The following is a 16,679-nucleotide window of genomic DNA, read 5'->3' on the forward strand; positions in this document are numbered from 1 at the left end:
GCTACATTTAGCATTCAGTATTCCCCCCTCCCCCCATTTTCCCCGTCCTGTAAATTAATTTTATTGCGAAAAATATTACCCCAACCAGAATTCGAACCTGGGACCTCCCTCAATCCGTGACGGGCGTATTACCTACTCGACCACTGGGGCTGTGATAATATTATTCGCAATAAAATTAATTTACAGGACGGGGAAAATGGGGGGAGGGGGAATACTGAATGCTAAATGTAGCATCAGAAAAAATGCGAATTGCATTTGAAAAATAATTATTATCAAATCAAATACGTGAATCTGCTGACGATAATAATTCCACGTGTAAAGACAAAACTGCGTTATGTCCGAAAAAACAATTCGGCGCGTAGTACTAATGTGGAAAGAAACGGTATATTGATTCACGATTTTCAGAAAGATTTGAAGATCTACAAGTTGGGCTACCTACATCTTGCCTTGTGACCCGCATTAGGCATGTTCTCATATATGGTAAAGTAGAGAGTGTTAGCTTTAAAATGCTTTTTAAAAATGCTTTTTTAAAAAAATTGTTTTTTTCTTTACATGTGTATAACTCCGCGAAAAATGATCGTATCGAGCTCAATAAAAAAGCATTTTAAAGCTAATACCTTATACTTTCATATGCACTTCGTCATATTAGGCTGTGATACCTGATTCACGCCATGCACCGTCGCAAACCCGGACGTTCGATTATCAATTTTGTATTCTCTCACTTTATCATTCACCATTTTGAAAAAAATGGCCGAGCATAATTGCCATTCAAATATTCTTAAAGAGGACATTCGGAGCTTCATTTTCCATTTTTGTACTTATTTTTATCTTTATTATTTACCAAGTTATGATCACTTGAAATTTGGTAAATTTCTCCCAAATTTTTAGTGTACCGCTTTTTTTGCGGCTGAGTGTATTTAGTTTAACCCGTTCTATTTACTCACGAACGGTATTGTATCCATTATCAGACATCCTATATACATATAATTTATAGTTATTCGTATTTCATGTTTTTATCATGAAAAGATTGATTAAATGATGATAAAAAAGAAGCGAAGCGAAAAGGAAATATAAGAGATTAATCTCAAAATCCCTATGTTTAGAAGTACTTTTCAAAAGTAAATTCTTATTTTCCTTTAAATTACAAATTATTATATTAAAAAAATGAAGTTTAACGTTTCGCAAACAATAAAACTTGTTGTAGGGTTGATAGAGAAATTTACGTATTGAAAATGTACCACAAATTATCGGTGAAGTCTAATCGAAATCGCTATTATAGCAGTGAATAAATCTTTGGACTGCGCAAACGCTCGACTGGCTTTGCTACTTGGAAACACGAGCACGCAGCGCGCGATTTCATGAACGAACCCGTCGGTCTTTCCCGCTTCCCTCACTTTATTTGCAACGCCATTTCTGCTGACATCGCTGCTCGGCGATGAAACCATCGGGATGGAACGTCGGTAAACAATATGTTCACCTCTTTCCCGATCTCGCAACCCGCAGCCTGGTTGAAAGTAAGAGAGAGAACGAAAGCCGGCACTTGCAAGACCACCCTTTACAAGTTCGTACAGAGGATTCTATGTATTGTAGATATCGCATATTTCTTCTGAATCGTCAGTGTATACTAACGAGGAAATGTACTTAAGCACATTCTTTTTTTCGAAAACTGTGTCTGGGGGCAATATCATTATTTCTGTTTAATCAATCTATTTAACGTCGATTGTATCTCCAAAATAAGTGGACTTGGACAAAAAATAAGAAAAAGCTTCTTCTCAATGGTGTTACTTTCAATACGGGGGAACAGCATCATTCCTCGATAAGATGTTGAAGGAAATATTAAATTTTTTCACAAAAATCTATTTGAAAAAATGACGTTATTTAATAAAATTTGAAGAGACAGATCTTACGACTTATGATTTTCATCGTATTTTTATAAAAAAGGTAAAAAAAACGCCAAGTATAAGCGCCACATCCAATCAAGGATTATATAATTTCATTATTTGGATATATTTTATTAGAAAAAAACCATTTTTATCTTCTCTACAAAAGTAATGATATCATTGAATGGCGCCAACTAAAATGGGTATTTTAGATTATACAAATTAGATACTTAATTATTTTAAAATGTTATATCCAAACAATCGACCATAAGATTTTACCGAAAGAAATAAAGGAGACAACAATATTAATGAGACAAATTGTTTAATTTTTATTTAATAAAAACATAATGTAAACAACTTTAATACAAATAAACATTTTATTAAAAGATGGCCTTTTCTAATTTAATTGTTGAATACATATCGGTCCTGATTCACATTATTGTTTATTAAAAAACCTGGTTGCTAAACAGCTAAAATACACAATCGAAATTTACAATTAATTCTAATCCCTATAATTTTATAACCCACGCATACGAGCGTATACGCACACGCATGCACAACAGAAAGAGAGAATACTTGTAAGGAAGGAGGAAAAGCGTAATTAACATTTGGTTTAGTAGCGCCAAGTTTTTCTAATAAACAATGTGAATCAGGACCGATACATATGTATTCAACAATTAAATTAGAAATATTCTAATAAAAAATGATTAGTTTATTTGTTCCTAGAGGATTCGAATCTCCTATATCAAAGATGCAAACTATCAAATTTTTAATATAAAAACTTAGCCGGATATTTTGTCGGATACTAATGAAATCCGGCTATCCGGCCGGATAATAATAAAAGGGCCGGATAGGCCAGATACCGGATATTTGCCGGATATCTGGCACATCCCTAGTTTAGACATGCATGTTGTCTGGGTCACTATTCATAGGCAATATTTTCAACGTTAAAAAAAATTGGTAAATTGCTTAGTGATTGCTCCATATTTTGTCAACAATATTGCTAGTAATATTATTAACTTTTAAATCTACAATTTTTATTAAAAGAAATAGAAATATCATTTTTTAAGACGACAATTTAGAGCAAAATCTTCTAACACAGATTTAATTAGTCCCGCTAACTAATAATAGTGAGTTAAATCATGGACCAATTTTGACATAAATTAATAGGAAATAAAATAGCCAATATGATCCGAACAAGATGTGAGTTTATATGTTGAATGTGTGAATTAATATACGTTTTCCAGCCCGTCCTGCGCGCTGTTCTAACTTTCAGTCATATAACACGGGTTTGTTACGCGGCATACTGTCGCCAGTAAATTTACATATTTTTGGAAACAATAAACGATTTAATTGTTTTGATGTTCACTAGCATTCAACACAACCTCTCCCCTCCCGTCACTGTAACTGACTTATTGTTAGTTATTTGATGGCAGTAAGAAACTACACATACAAATATTCCAGCATGTTTAAAAATCTATCATTGAGATTACATAAGTCTTACATTTTGTAGCGGACTATTTAAACTTTATAACTGAAAAGTATTATTATAATAAATCATAAGACAAATTTGCGTAAGAAGAACAGAAACTTTTTGATTGATTATTAAGTACAAAATATTTGATACAGAGGACAATATTACTCGGTGGCGATTGCACTTGCGAATTTGTACTTCCAAATACGCCGTATGGATCAGGCTGAAAATTTTGAAATCTTAACTACGTAGTTTTCGTCAATATGTTTTATTTACATTTTAAAAAGTTCTTTATTTATTAAATTTATTTTACAAATCTGAAACAATTTCAGTACAAACTCATATTAAAATGTGAAAATATCTATCTTAGGTAAATTTTTCGTAACAATTAATTTAAAATTAAAATCATTTAGACACTAGGTAACATCCTGTCTTGGCTCTTATATATCCTTTATTCCTTCGAATTGTGAATTCACGTCAGAGCCTTATGAATTTGATTGTTGAAAATATCTTTTTTTTCATTTGCTATATTGGATTCGCTATTTTTGTGTTTTCGTATTCAACGGCTCCAAGAATATTTAAAAATAATGGAACTACATGTATTTTTTTCTTAAGAACAGTTAAACGTGAAAGAATTAACCTACTCTGGTTACGCAAGACGAGAAACCATTAATAATTCATATGTTTCATTGCAAGTTCCCAATAGACAACATAAACCGTAATATTTAGAAGCTTTGCTTTTATTTTGATATTTAGAATTAGCTTACCCATTTTTTTAACATTGAAAATATTGCTTATGAATGATTATTCAAGATTTGAGAAACTAAATCTTGTTTAATAAATTTAAGGATTGTGTAATTAGATTGAAACTAAAGTAAGAAACAAAGTACAGATTAATTATTGTGGTTCAAATATCAGAATTAAAAATTCCACTAAAATATTGTAGAAATAAATAATATATTTCTCAAAATATCAAGTTGGATTGAGTCTTCATATACATATAACGAGCAAAGAATAGCTTCGAACGTAAAAATATTGGGGAGAGTAAGTATAACATTCACTTATTTCTTTTATCTGTGAGAATAGTAACATCGCAACAAATGCTGCCGTGCGAAAACTGCACGAGATTTCAACGATTGTCAGACACGAATGAGGATAAAGTTCTAACGAGGATTTAATAGACTTGTCCACAAGGATCGTTTGACAATGGTTCGTTCTCGACCCCTGTAGGATTCCTGTGGCAGACGTCGCGTGTCAAGTTGGCAGATTGACGGCTTGTCCGTTTCAACAGATTAATTTGACTCTCGTTATGATAGCTTTCGCTTAATTAAATCTAAGACTTATAAAATCCTTTTCTCGAAAATACTTATCTTTCTAAATTTTTATACTATGGAATTTAATTTTTAATTTGTAAATTTGTTTAAGTAAGGTGTGACAATATTTTTACATAAATATTTTATTTCTTCTATCATTAGTTGAAACTTTCAAGTAAATTTTATTGTAATTAGTGAGAGTTTTGTTTTGCTTCTGTTATAAAAAGTATACGTTATTTTTTCCGTTACTTTTTTAATTCTGAAACGAAGTCAAACAAACTAGAACATCTACTTTCGCAATATTGTTTTAGTAGCAAAGATATTAATAAAAACAATTTTGTATTTTAAAGTTGTGAAACCATGAAAACTTTAAGGAGCTAAATTTTAAAACACTCAAAATGTAAATAAACAATTTTGATTTCTACGAAGAGTATAAATAGAGTAAAGTTTTTTATTGTATTCCCAATTTTTTGGTTCAAATTTTTAACGTAATAATTTTAAACTTATCTTAAATATAATAATCCGTGATAATAATAGATTATGAATATCGATCGACGCTTAAAGGTTAAATATAAGAAAATATAGCTATATTTTATTACTAGATTTGAAATATAAAAAGTAATGGTTAAAGTAACTGTTAAATTCGTTACAGTTAGTAAAAAAAGTAACACTTGGACTTCATTTAGAAGTAAAGATTATGTTAAATTAACACATTTATATAATGTTAAATTTAATTAAAATAAAATATTAAATTATTCTGTGGTACATTGACTGATCGCGTGACAATCGTGTCCGTGTTTGTATGTACGCGGCAATCATTTTCGGCGACAACCAAAAGACAAAAGGCAGTGATATCTCTTTATGATAAATAACATGAAAGAAATGTCGATTTATATAACAGATAGAAACTGTTATAGAGGAAAAAGTAACATAATTTTTCTGTTCTTTTTAACATAAGATGTATTTTAACATAAATTTATATATTAATTGTATTGTTTTAACATTTTAAAACAGTGAATATTAACTCAACTCAGAAAAGTTCACACTAACATAATTATAATATGTTACATTAACATAAGAGCAAGTTAAAAATTTAACACGAAAATTTCTACACAAGAAAATTTCAACAAAAATACAAAATGTTTTCTATCATGAAGGATCGTTTGAAGATTCGTGTTTTGCTTTTTATAACTGTCAAATGTTATAATAAATAATCGGTCGGTCCATGGGCAGGAGCCATAGGCGAGGTAGTTAATGCCGTGGCGAGCTGTGTGTCGAAGTGTCGAAACAGGTGGACGAGGGAAGGAACCTCGAGAATGAACCGGAAGTGAGATGAGCTTTATTGTCAAGTCACGCTGGCATCGTGTCCTATCTCTATCTTCTACAATAACCCCTCTGCTTCAGAAGTTTCCTTCTTTCCCTTATAGATGATCTACCCCCGTTCACTTGCTCGCAAGTACACATTTGAATTTGTAGTCATAAATAGAGAGATGACTGTATGAGAGAGAAACGTCATATTTCTCCAAAAATATAATTTATTGACAACTTATTTGTTATTGAAGTAATTTCTGAATATAACAAGTGAATGAAAAACGTTAATACGTTAATACACAAAAATAAAATGCTCTATAAAAATTGTCTTACAACATATAAACGTTTATTTATTAATATTTGTTATAAAAAGGGAAAATCAATATTTTGTCATAAAAAGAATACACATTTTTTATATATATCAAAATATATAATATAATTTATGTCTGCCTTTATACAAGGTGGCCCCAATTATTCCGGCCAGACTGGGATTTTATATGAAAAATTCTGAACAAAAATATCCCATAAACACATAATCACAATCTTTTAATACGTTTGTGCCGGAAAGTATACCTTTTATAACAAAACGTATTTTTGTTTTTATTTTACTTTCTTTCTATCTTCTGTTCTTCTTTCATCCTCCTATAATGATTGGTTTGAACAATGAAGAAAAATAAAAATTTTATAGTGAAATAACAAGTAGAGGAGACCTGGGCAAGTTGGCTATAGAGGTAAGATGACACATTGCTTATATTTTGATTATTTTTTAAAAAATTGCAGAATCAAGCAAGTGGGGAGTGCAAAACCATATTTCCAACTGTTTTTGAGATATTCAAGAGAAAATTTATAACTTTTTCAATCTTTAGCTTATGATATCTCGATAACTGTTTGTCGGAGGGAAAAGTAGTAGCAGGACTTTTTTTACTTGATTTGGTCTCAGAAATATGCTGTTGCAATAGTGATCCAATTATTGAAAATTTTTGTGTATTGTAATGTACACAAAATTTACATACACAAAAATTTTCAATAATTGGAGCACTATATAATTGCAACAGCATATTCAGGAGAGACCAAATCAAGTAAAAAAAAAAGCCCTACTTTTCCCTCCGACAAACAGCTATTGAGATATCATAAGCTAAACATTGAAAAAGTTATAAATTTTCTCTTGAATATCTCAAAAAGTATTAGGCAAATCAAAATATGTTTCAGACAAAAGTTGTTCATATTAATTAGTAGAATAAGATAGTGTAATAAACAATAGGGGGTTCCATTAAAAAAAAATGAAGCTGACCTTCACGTGACTTTATCGTCAAGGTCAAACTAACGGTACCATCTTATGTCCCCCTTCGAACCAAACAACTTTTGTCTAAAATGTTTTTTTCTGCGATCAAAAATAAAAAGTTATTTGGGGTGGGACATTAAATTGGGACACCCTCTATAAAATTACGTTATTATTAAAATTATAACATGATATATTGATAGTATTTTATAATAAACACCGGGAACAAATACAAATATAGCAGTTAGATTGCAATGCCAATGATAATCGCTATACCGAAATCATTGAATTCAATTTCTCTCAGTGAAAATGAAAGAAAGTTATAAAAATATCTTATAATGAATGTATAATTTTGGGCTATTGATTATATGTTGTTACAAATATTATTGGAATATCATTGGAATATAAACTTGTTGAAGCTTCACTGGCTTCTAATCTCCGTTTGTAAAGTATGAGACTATGAGTCAATCGATAACGTTCATTTCGTTCGGCAGCTTTAAGTCGGTGACGTCACGTTTACTCTCACTGTGTAGAAGGTGGAGAAAGGAAAGATTCGGCGATGCCAGCATCTTTCACTTCTGATGACGATGTAGGTTCGCGGTGGTTGATGACGCGGCACGTAGGTCATATAGAGACATGCAACATATAGGTATGCACACACATACACACACATTCATATCTACTTGTGTTATCAGGTGCGTATGCACATAACATATTGGTTGTCGGACAAATCTCGACATTCGTTAAAGGAACAAGTAATTGAAGTCTGTACGGACACACGGAAGTAAAAAGATTACAACAAAACAGCTACCTTGACTCAATTCCACTTGAATTTGTCTAATAGTGGTTTTTTTTAAGCAAGAGTAATTTTCGCTAACTATTACATTAATTTGAATAATTACTTCCGTCAATGTAATGTAAATAAACTTACGATTTAACAATCTGTTTAAACTGGAAGAGATATATATTAAATCGTTTGACTTTTATAATAAAAGTTGAAAACATTCTTATTACATATTTGTAATATTAGAAACAGAATGTAGTTAAATAATTTTCTAAATAAAATACACATTGTATGAATTATATTTTAATATTGTATCTACTTCTCTAATGATTATTTGTAAGACTAAAATTTTACAAAAGTTTTTCATTTATGAGGACTATGTAAAACCAGTGGATGAAAATCTATAATTACTATCCGTGGAAAAAACGATATGATTTCTGGTGTAATGACCTAGAAGAAAGCCACCCTGACCTAGTCGGATAACCGGCTCATCAAAGGCGATCGATACTCGGTAATCAGATCAAACTACCCTACTTCGCTTTGCGACATACACATTTATACGATCGACAACTGCGACGCAATTTGGTTCTCAAATTCTCAAACAGACTAACTATTGAAAAGTTACAATTTAACTTAAATATGTGTAAACTTGTTATTAAATCTTCGAAGCGCAGATTTCTACTTTTTTTTACAAAGAAAGCATTGATACCTATTTTAGATAAGCATTAAACTTCTTGTAAAAAAGTGTACTTTCATTTTTATACATGGCATTACAACCAACCTATATAGGTGCGCCAAGAGTTTGTTCGTCAGTTTGGAATTAAGATTGTTTTATACAATTTAGAATTTGTAACAGAATCCTCTACAGAATAGTACAATTGTATATGTATTGTGCACTAATGAAATTAAGTAATTATACATATTTGAGGTTAGATTGAAAAATTATTTTGTTAAGAAAAGGTATTTCAACACAAGTAATGTTATCTGACTAAAACCAGCCGAATTTTTATTGTGAAAAATATCTCACAACAGGGTTTGAACCTGGACCTCCCTACACTCTAGGCGGGCGTCTCACCAATTTGACACTAAGGCAAAAGTCATTTCAATAATTCATGGAAATTTTCATGTATTCTACGTGTTTTACTTTTAAAAGTGAGTTACTGACTTAACGCAAAGTCAATATGACCATTTCTATTAATTCCTGCAAATAGGTTCGATTATATAAATTCGACACTGAAAGCAATAAATTAATAATAAATTAGTTATGCCGTGTACTCGAATTTCTGTTTAATAAACGCGGTTAACAGAAATAAACGTGCCACGAATCTAATTCACCGGAACATCTTAATATTATAATAAGAGTATTTCAAAACTGAAAACAAAGCAGACTTTAATATTTTACTATGAATTGTTTTTTTACGTCAGAATGAAAGATAGCTGACGATTCGATGATATAACAACATTTTTATCTTCTCTACAAAAGTAATGATATCATCAAATGGCGCCAACTAAACTGAATATTTATACAAACTAGGCACTTTATTATTTTTTATATTAAAATGTTATAGCCAAAGAATCGAGCATAAAATTTTATCAGAAGAAATAAAGGAAATAATAATATTGACACCAATTTTTAATACTTATTCCGTAAAAAATTAATGCAGATAAACTTAATACAAATAAATATTTTATCAAAAGATCGCCTCTTCTAATTTAATTGTGGAATACATATCAATCCTGATTCATGTATATTGTAAATATTATACAATTAAAATATAAAATCTTTAATCAATTAGGTTTTCAAGATGTCACTATTAAACATTTAGTAGTTAATATAAATAACGTAAAATTGACTAAAAGTTGACTTCTAATTGCCATAAAGTAGACTTCTGATCGCCATAAAGTATAGACTTCTAATCATCATAAAGTCGACTTTTAATTGCCATAAACTCGACTTCTAAGTCGACTTTGGCTGACTGACAGCCGACTATAGTCGAGTCATTTGTCGACTATTAGTTAACTATAGTTGACATTCAGCTTGACTTTGAGGTCGACTTTAGACTTCTGCTGCCGACTGACAGTCAACTAATAGTCGACTTGGTGCTGTTTGGGCGTTGTTGAGATCCGAAAATCTGTGGGGCTGTCAACTCGCGTACTCGGGCGCGCGGTTCTAGCTAGCTTATACTTGGCGCGAGACACTACCGTGTCTCGTGATATGAAAAATATTATAACATATAACACCAACCCAAAATATTCTGTTTACATTTGTTGTGCAGCTGCAAGTATTTTTAGTCTTCTAAACAATGCAAGTTTCATATTGTGCATTTTGAAGAAGGTTAATTATTATATTAAATAATACACGACGTGACGTGTATTTTTATCTAGTGGACAGTTTTTCAGATATGACACATCGTTTGGAAGGCGTGCCAGGGCTAGGACTGTATAGGACTTCAACTTTTTCTTTTCATCGATTTCTTCCTCCATCCTTCGTCATTCGCGTCATCGGGACCTTATGGCCGCCCGTGGGCTGTGAAGGGGAAGCGGCTAGTTCCTTCCTAGGCGTATACCGACTGGTGATTTAGTGAGATCCGATCTGCGAGTGGAGCGGCCGATCAACTGGACCATAAATATCAGGTGTTTTTTGCTCGAACACAACACACACGTACACACGCACACATACAGATACATATATATTTCTTTTTCACGTAAAATAAGATCTCCAGTGAGAGGCAGCATTCTCGTTAGCGTTTAGCTTCTCTCTTCTTCGATTTCTTTCAATTCATAAGACGAAAATCTAGTATGGTTCCTTATATTACGGTTTTTCGGTGTACGTAAAAAGAGCTAGGACTTGCGACATCTGATTATTTACGCGGTATGATTACCGATCGATATTTTTATAATTGAGCGCTTCCCTTGGATAGCATGTATTTCGATAGCACTAATGGAAAATATTGTTACACCTGTATGTGTACCTATAGTTTTAGGTAAAAATGGTTTTCGCATCGAAAACTTTCTTCATTCGAAATCAATCAAATTGTTATCTGGAAAAATGGAAAAGAGGTATCGAGACGTAGCTCAACAGAATTGAAATCCGTGCGTAAGACATTACGTTCGTCGAAACGTTTTGCAACGTTGCACCTTTTGTTGCAATAAAATTAAGTTAAATCTCTTTAGAGGGGAAGCTTAAAATGATGCGTACAGAATAGAAGTCGGCACTTTAATTTCTCGAAATTTCAGTGCCTAAGACACGATTATTTATTCAATTATAGTTATTATCGTGCGAGAACGCGGGAGAAGAAGGGTCTACACGAGCGCTCCTCTGGAAAACTTAACTGCACTTTTATAGCGCCTCCCTCTCGACTTTAAACGAATAATTTTTATCCGCTAAACCGCCACCGCTGTCGCTACCGCGCATTCCACCCTTCCGATGCTGCCCTTGTCGTTCCGAGCGACCCCTCGTAAAATTAAGTCAAACAGCCACGGGATGCCGGGGTGCTATTCGCTTTCCAGCGTTACGTTCTCCTGTTAAGAGGAACCGAGTGCGACACCAGTCGCCTTTGCAAAAACGACCAAAAGGGACAGCGTGAATCATTCGTAGTGGGTAACAAATGTGGGAAACGTTGATTTCTTTGCAAAAATTACTAGATATATCGAACAAGTTATAATTATTTATTACCACTTTATTCTCGTGGCTTCTTATGTTTTTCTCTCAACATTAAAGACCGTCTCTGTATTACAGTGATTGCAATACCGGACCGGAGATAACAATACCAGTATTTCGATATTTATCGTACATACGACGGCATATCAACTTGGCATTTTGTATAAAAAGATTAGGTTTACGTATCGTAAACGTTATATAAAATACATTAAACCATAAATATAATTTATTGCATGTACTTAAAAAGAGACGTAGAATTAATTAGCTTAATCCAATCATACACAGTCCTTAAATTCTCTCTTTGCGCCTCGAGCATACACAAGTGCAATACGAATATACTTTCATTAAGATAAATGTTGCTTTTGAAGTACGGAAAAAAGGAGCTTGAAAACCGTGCACGTCTTTATGATGACAAATGTAGACACTAGCCAATTGCTAATTGCTGCACGATTTCTAGTAGAATTTTACGTTTTAAATTATGACTCGCTTTAAGACTTCCAAGCTCGTGTTTTCTTCTAACATGCCCTACAATTTGTAATGAACGAAATTTAAATTAAAATTGGTCGAAAGGTTAATTTTCCATTTTAATAAAAACGGGAATCATTTCTGCACGTTTGGAATGCTCTTGATTTTTTTCCGAATTTATTCTAGGTTATCTGTCAGCAAATGCCATGGTTACCTTTTGTACACTCTTATTCTAAATTTTGATGATAAATAATGGTGGAATGTTTACTTCTCTTATTACAACTATCTGTTTACGCGATGAACTTCGTACGAATGTCGTACGCGTTATGGATGTATCGGACCTATCTTCAAAATAGTACAAAGTCGCTAAAAATTTGTGAAATTGTTCTTTTAAGTTTCCTAATGCACTGCAAAAAAGTAAAAACGCATCCACTGAACAGTTGCTGAGCTATAACTATTTTAATTTACACTGATTTTACACGTACTCTTATGGAAAGAGCCTATCTTAATTATAAAAGAGCTAAAAAATTATAGAAGAAATAGTACTAGTGTTTTGAATTTTTTGGTACATCTAGTATACGAATAGACGAAAATATCTGCCAAGTTTCAATTGTCTTCACTACACTGTTTTAAAGAAATAAAATATAACTTAAGATAATTGTGCTATCGGCACAATATGTATTTTGATGGCTTATGAAAGCGTGGCAACGTCGCAATCAGCTGGGTAAGCGAAGCATAACCTATAGCTGTTGCTAGTGTTGCAACACGGTATATTTATGCCTTTAGTTTTTTCCTCAAGAAATTCGGCTTTAGTCCTGCTTTTCGTTGAGCGAGTTTTTTTTCATAAACTTCTTTCTTAATTATTTTGCCTTGCCACCGATAACTTTCCGTTTTTCATATTGTAACCTATCGAAATAACCTTGCACCAAGTCCCAGCCTCGCACTGTTTTGGTACTGTGCAAGGCTGCCAACCTATGTGAATCAAGTCATACAGTGTTGTCATGTCTATTTTGAGAGAGTCGTATAACAATGTTTATAAGTAATATTCAAAATTATCGTTTACATGATACATATTATACTTATTTTTTGACGTTATTGAAGTCACATTTGTTTATCAGCACTGCTGAATAATGTTTTTAGTTTTGAAAATATTTGACGTTATATTATTAAATTGAAACCAGGGAATTTTCACTATCAATAGTTTAGGCTCATAAGTGAAAAACATCGCAAATAATGCAGGAAAAACATTTGTAAAATGAAAAATACTTTTGTAAGAGTAAAAATGAAACTCCAACTATCGTTCAGGTTCTCACATCTAGATTTACTATGCATCAAGAGTAGATATTCAAGTATTTTAAATTTCATGCACCTTTGTCTAAGATTGTACGTCCGCTACATTCTTAATACATGGCATTTCTTTTTTTTACCGATCCTTTTAAGGTTTTATTATATGATATTGTCACTTTGAATTTTTTCATTGTGCGATACATAACTGCTGTTTGAACATATTTAAATTTTCTATTATTAAAAATATCAGGAGCGCATTCTTTTCCCATTCAAACAATGCGATAATAGCAACACAACTTTCATTTCATTGTGAATATATGACGACTAAATGTTCTTGCAGCTGTATCGTATTATTATAGTTAACTAATAATGTCACAGTTTGTTGAAATTTATTGAAATCTTACTGACTGTGTATTGCTTAGAAAATTTATAACAGAATCTATGGACTATGTATAATATAATAATATAATATATGTATAAAAGTAATTTATGCGTGCGTATGTGCACGCTCAATTAAGACAGGTTGTAGTTTTTGTTTCGTTAAAGTAAAGAAGAACATGCAGAAAAATTCAATGTTATACATATAACAAATTTTGTTTTTAATCACTTTTTCCATAAGTGCAATACTATACAGTAATAAAAAAGCGTAATTGCACCATTTTTAAAAATAAGCCATACATTATACAGAGTGGGAAAAAGTACCGAGACCCCGAAATATTTCGAAAAATATAATTATTATGAAAAAATATTTCAGACACAAATTGTAGGGTTTCAAGTAACTCGTTACATAACAGTATCAGTATGATCTTGAATAGCGTTGTCAAGGTCACGTGAAGGTTATCTTAAATTTCTTAATCGGAACCCCCTTATTGTTTATTATACTATCTTATTCTACTAATTAATATGAACAACTTTGTCTGAAAGAGGTTTTGATTTGCCTAATACTTTTTGAGATATTCAAGAGAAAATTGATAATTTTTTCAATATTTAGCTTATGATATCTCGATAACTGTTTGTCGGAGGGAAAAGTAGTACAAAACTTTTTTACTTGACTTAGTCTCAGGAATATGCTGTTGCAATAGTGATTCAATTATTGAAAAATTTTGTGTATATAAATTTTGTGTGTCACATAACCTTGACAACGATATTCAAGGTCATACTGATATTGCTATGTATGCGTTACTTGAAACCCTACAACTTTGTCTGAAACATTTTTTCATAAAAATAATATTTTTCGAAATATTTCGGGGTCCCGGTATTTTTCTTCACCTTCTGTTGTAATTGTTAGGATAATAAATACAATTAAATCTGTTAAAAAGACTAACTAAATCGAGTCTTTATATTTTATACAAAAATATTAAAGTGAAATTGTAAAACAACTTAGTAGTTTATGAAAATTTTTCATATTTGTATTGTTTGTATATCTTCTTTTCTTAAATATATTTAAACTAAAATACAATTTTATATCTTTTTACATAAAATATTTTTATATATTTAAAATTTGTTATTTTTAATTATTTTAATTACTTTTATATACTTAAAATTTTTTATCTGCTATTTGTGGCAAAAAATATGTAACCGCAACTTGCAATTTATATTTTTCTTAAGTGCAATAACATATTTTTTATATTGATTAATAATAAATATTGTTTAATCTAATTATTGATAGAACATAAAAGTATTAAAGTTATTGAAAAATGGGCCATTAAAAATGTTTTCTTTCAAAATATTTCAGAATAAGATAAAATTTTTTATATATACTATTAATTCTTGTCTATTATCGTACTTTAATACTTTTATTACTGTAATATATGTAGAATGCCCAGAAGGGTCGAATTTTATAAATGTAATTCCAGTAAAAAAATAATAAACTTGTATTTTTCCTTTGTGTTATGCATTTAAATACGAAAAAGGCAAGCTAAAAAATATATTTTATTACAATATAACATTAAATTTTTTTCTTTCTTTCTGTGAGTTTCAACGAAACAAAAACACAATTCGAATTGTGATTTATCTTATGTAAAATAATTTATATAAAGTAATTGATGTAAGTGCAATATTTAAAAATAAAATTATACAATGTTAAAAAAATTAATTTGAACAAGACTATCATAGTAGAATCGATTATTTTGCAAGTAGAGGATTTAAAGAAATCTGAATTCATCTTTTATAAATGGAATCATAGAACGTTTGTTTTATACGAATTCATTTTTATTATTTGTTATATTGTGTTACTTATGAGTGTGAAAGTATTGAGACGTTGTGGATATTTTACAAAATATTTCTCATAATTTATTTTGACACAAAATATAAAATAATAATAATATTAATATTTAATAATAATATTTCTATGTGAATATTGTATACCATTTCCAATTTAACAAACTGCGTAATGATTACTTCTCTTAAAACACAGTTTTTTGTTGAAACAACACATCTACACATTCAAATTGATAATCGATTTAGCTTTAAATTTAGCTTTAGATGTTTTACCGAAATTACCGTAAAGAATTTAATAAAAAAAATTGTTTTATTGTAGCCAGGGTTCGGACCTGGTCCTCCTTACAATTCGTGACCGGTGTCTTTATTAATTCGATTTTTAAAGCACGTAAATTAGAGAAAATCAAAATACAAAATTTACATAGAAATGTTATTAGGCTGTCAAGATTCATCCGACTGAATATAGCATCTTCTTCATTTAATTGTAAGAATCATATCGGTCCAATTTCTCTTATTATTCTTATCTCGTAAAATACTTTTGGATGCTCTTAATACTTTCATGTATGTGTAACAGAAGGAATTGATTTATGATTATAATGTTTACTGCATTTGAAATGCATGATAGCATTTTGTTATTTGTTATTCTATTGTGCACAATAGACTTAAAGTAAAAAAAATGGTGTTAAGATATTTAATGTTATTTAAAGAAATTGAAAGTACGAAACAAAAAGTGATAGTTGATATTTTATTACACATATAATCTATTTCGTACTCAATTCTTTGATGATTTTATTATTTTACATACACACGTGGCACCAAGAGAAATCAAGATAGATGATAAAAGTTGTATGGATTTATAAAATATAAAGATAATTTTGGAGTAACTTTAATGTTTTCATTAAACTAATTTTTTCCGCATCATTACGTACAGTAATGGGATTAAGTATTTTACTTAGCAGATGCATATCTGTAGTGTAATGTCGAATTCCCTATGATTACTTTGCA

General features: G+C 30.8%; 1 protein-coding gene across 2 annotated transcripts in view; it reads left to right on the forward strand.

Annotated features, from left to right (window-relative positions):
* LOC105558744 (transcription factor MafB) overlaps nucleotides 1-14,323 on the forward strand; it is a 43,352-nt gene extending 29,029 nt beyond the window's left edge. For both annotated transcript variants that reach the window (XM_012006615.1, XM_012006617.1), the window contains exon 5: nucleotides 10,434-14,323. The gene's annotated coding sequence lies outside the window, so the exon portion shown is untranslated. The remainder of the gene's footprint in view (nucleotides 1-10,433) is intronic.
* The last annotated feature ends 2,356 nt before the right edge of the window (nucleotides 14,324-16,679 follow it).

This window comes from Vollenhovia emeryi, unplaced genomic scaffold, assembly GCF_000949405.1.
Source record: "Vollenhovia emeryi isolate VEMERY1.0 unplaced genomic scaffold, V.emery_V1.0 DF939315.1, whole genome shotgun sequence".
Classification (NCBI taxonomy): domain Eukaryota; kingdom Metazoa; phylum Arthropoda; class Insecta; order Hymenoptera; family Formicidae; genus Vollenhovia; species Vollenhovia emeryi.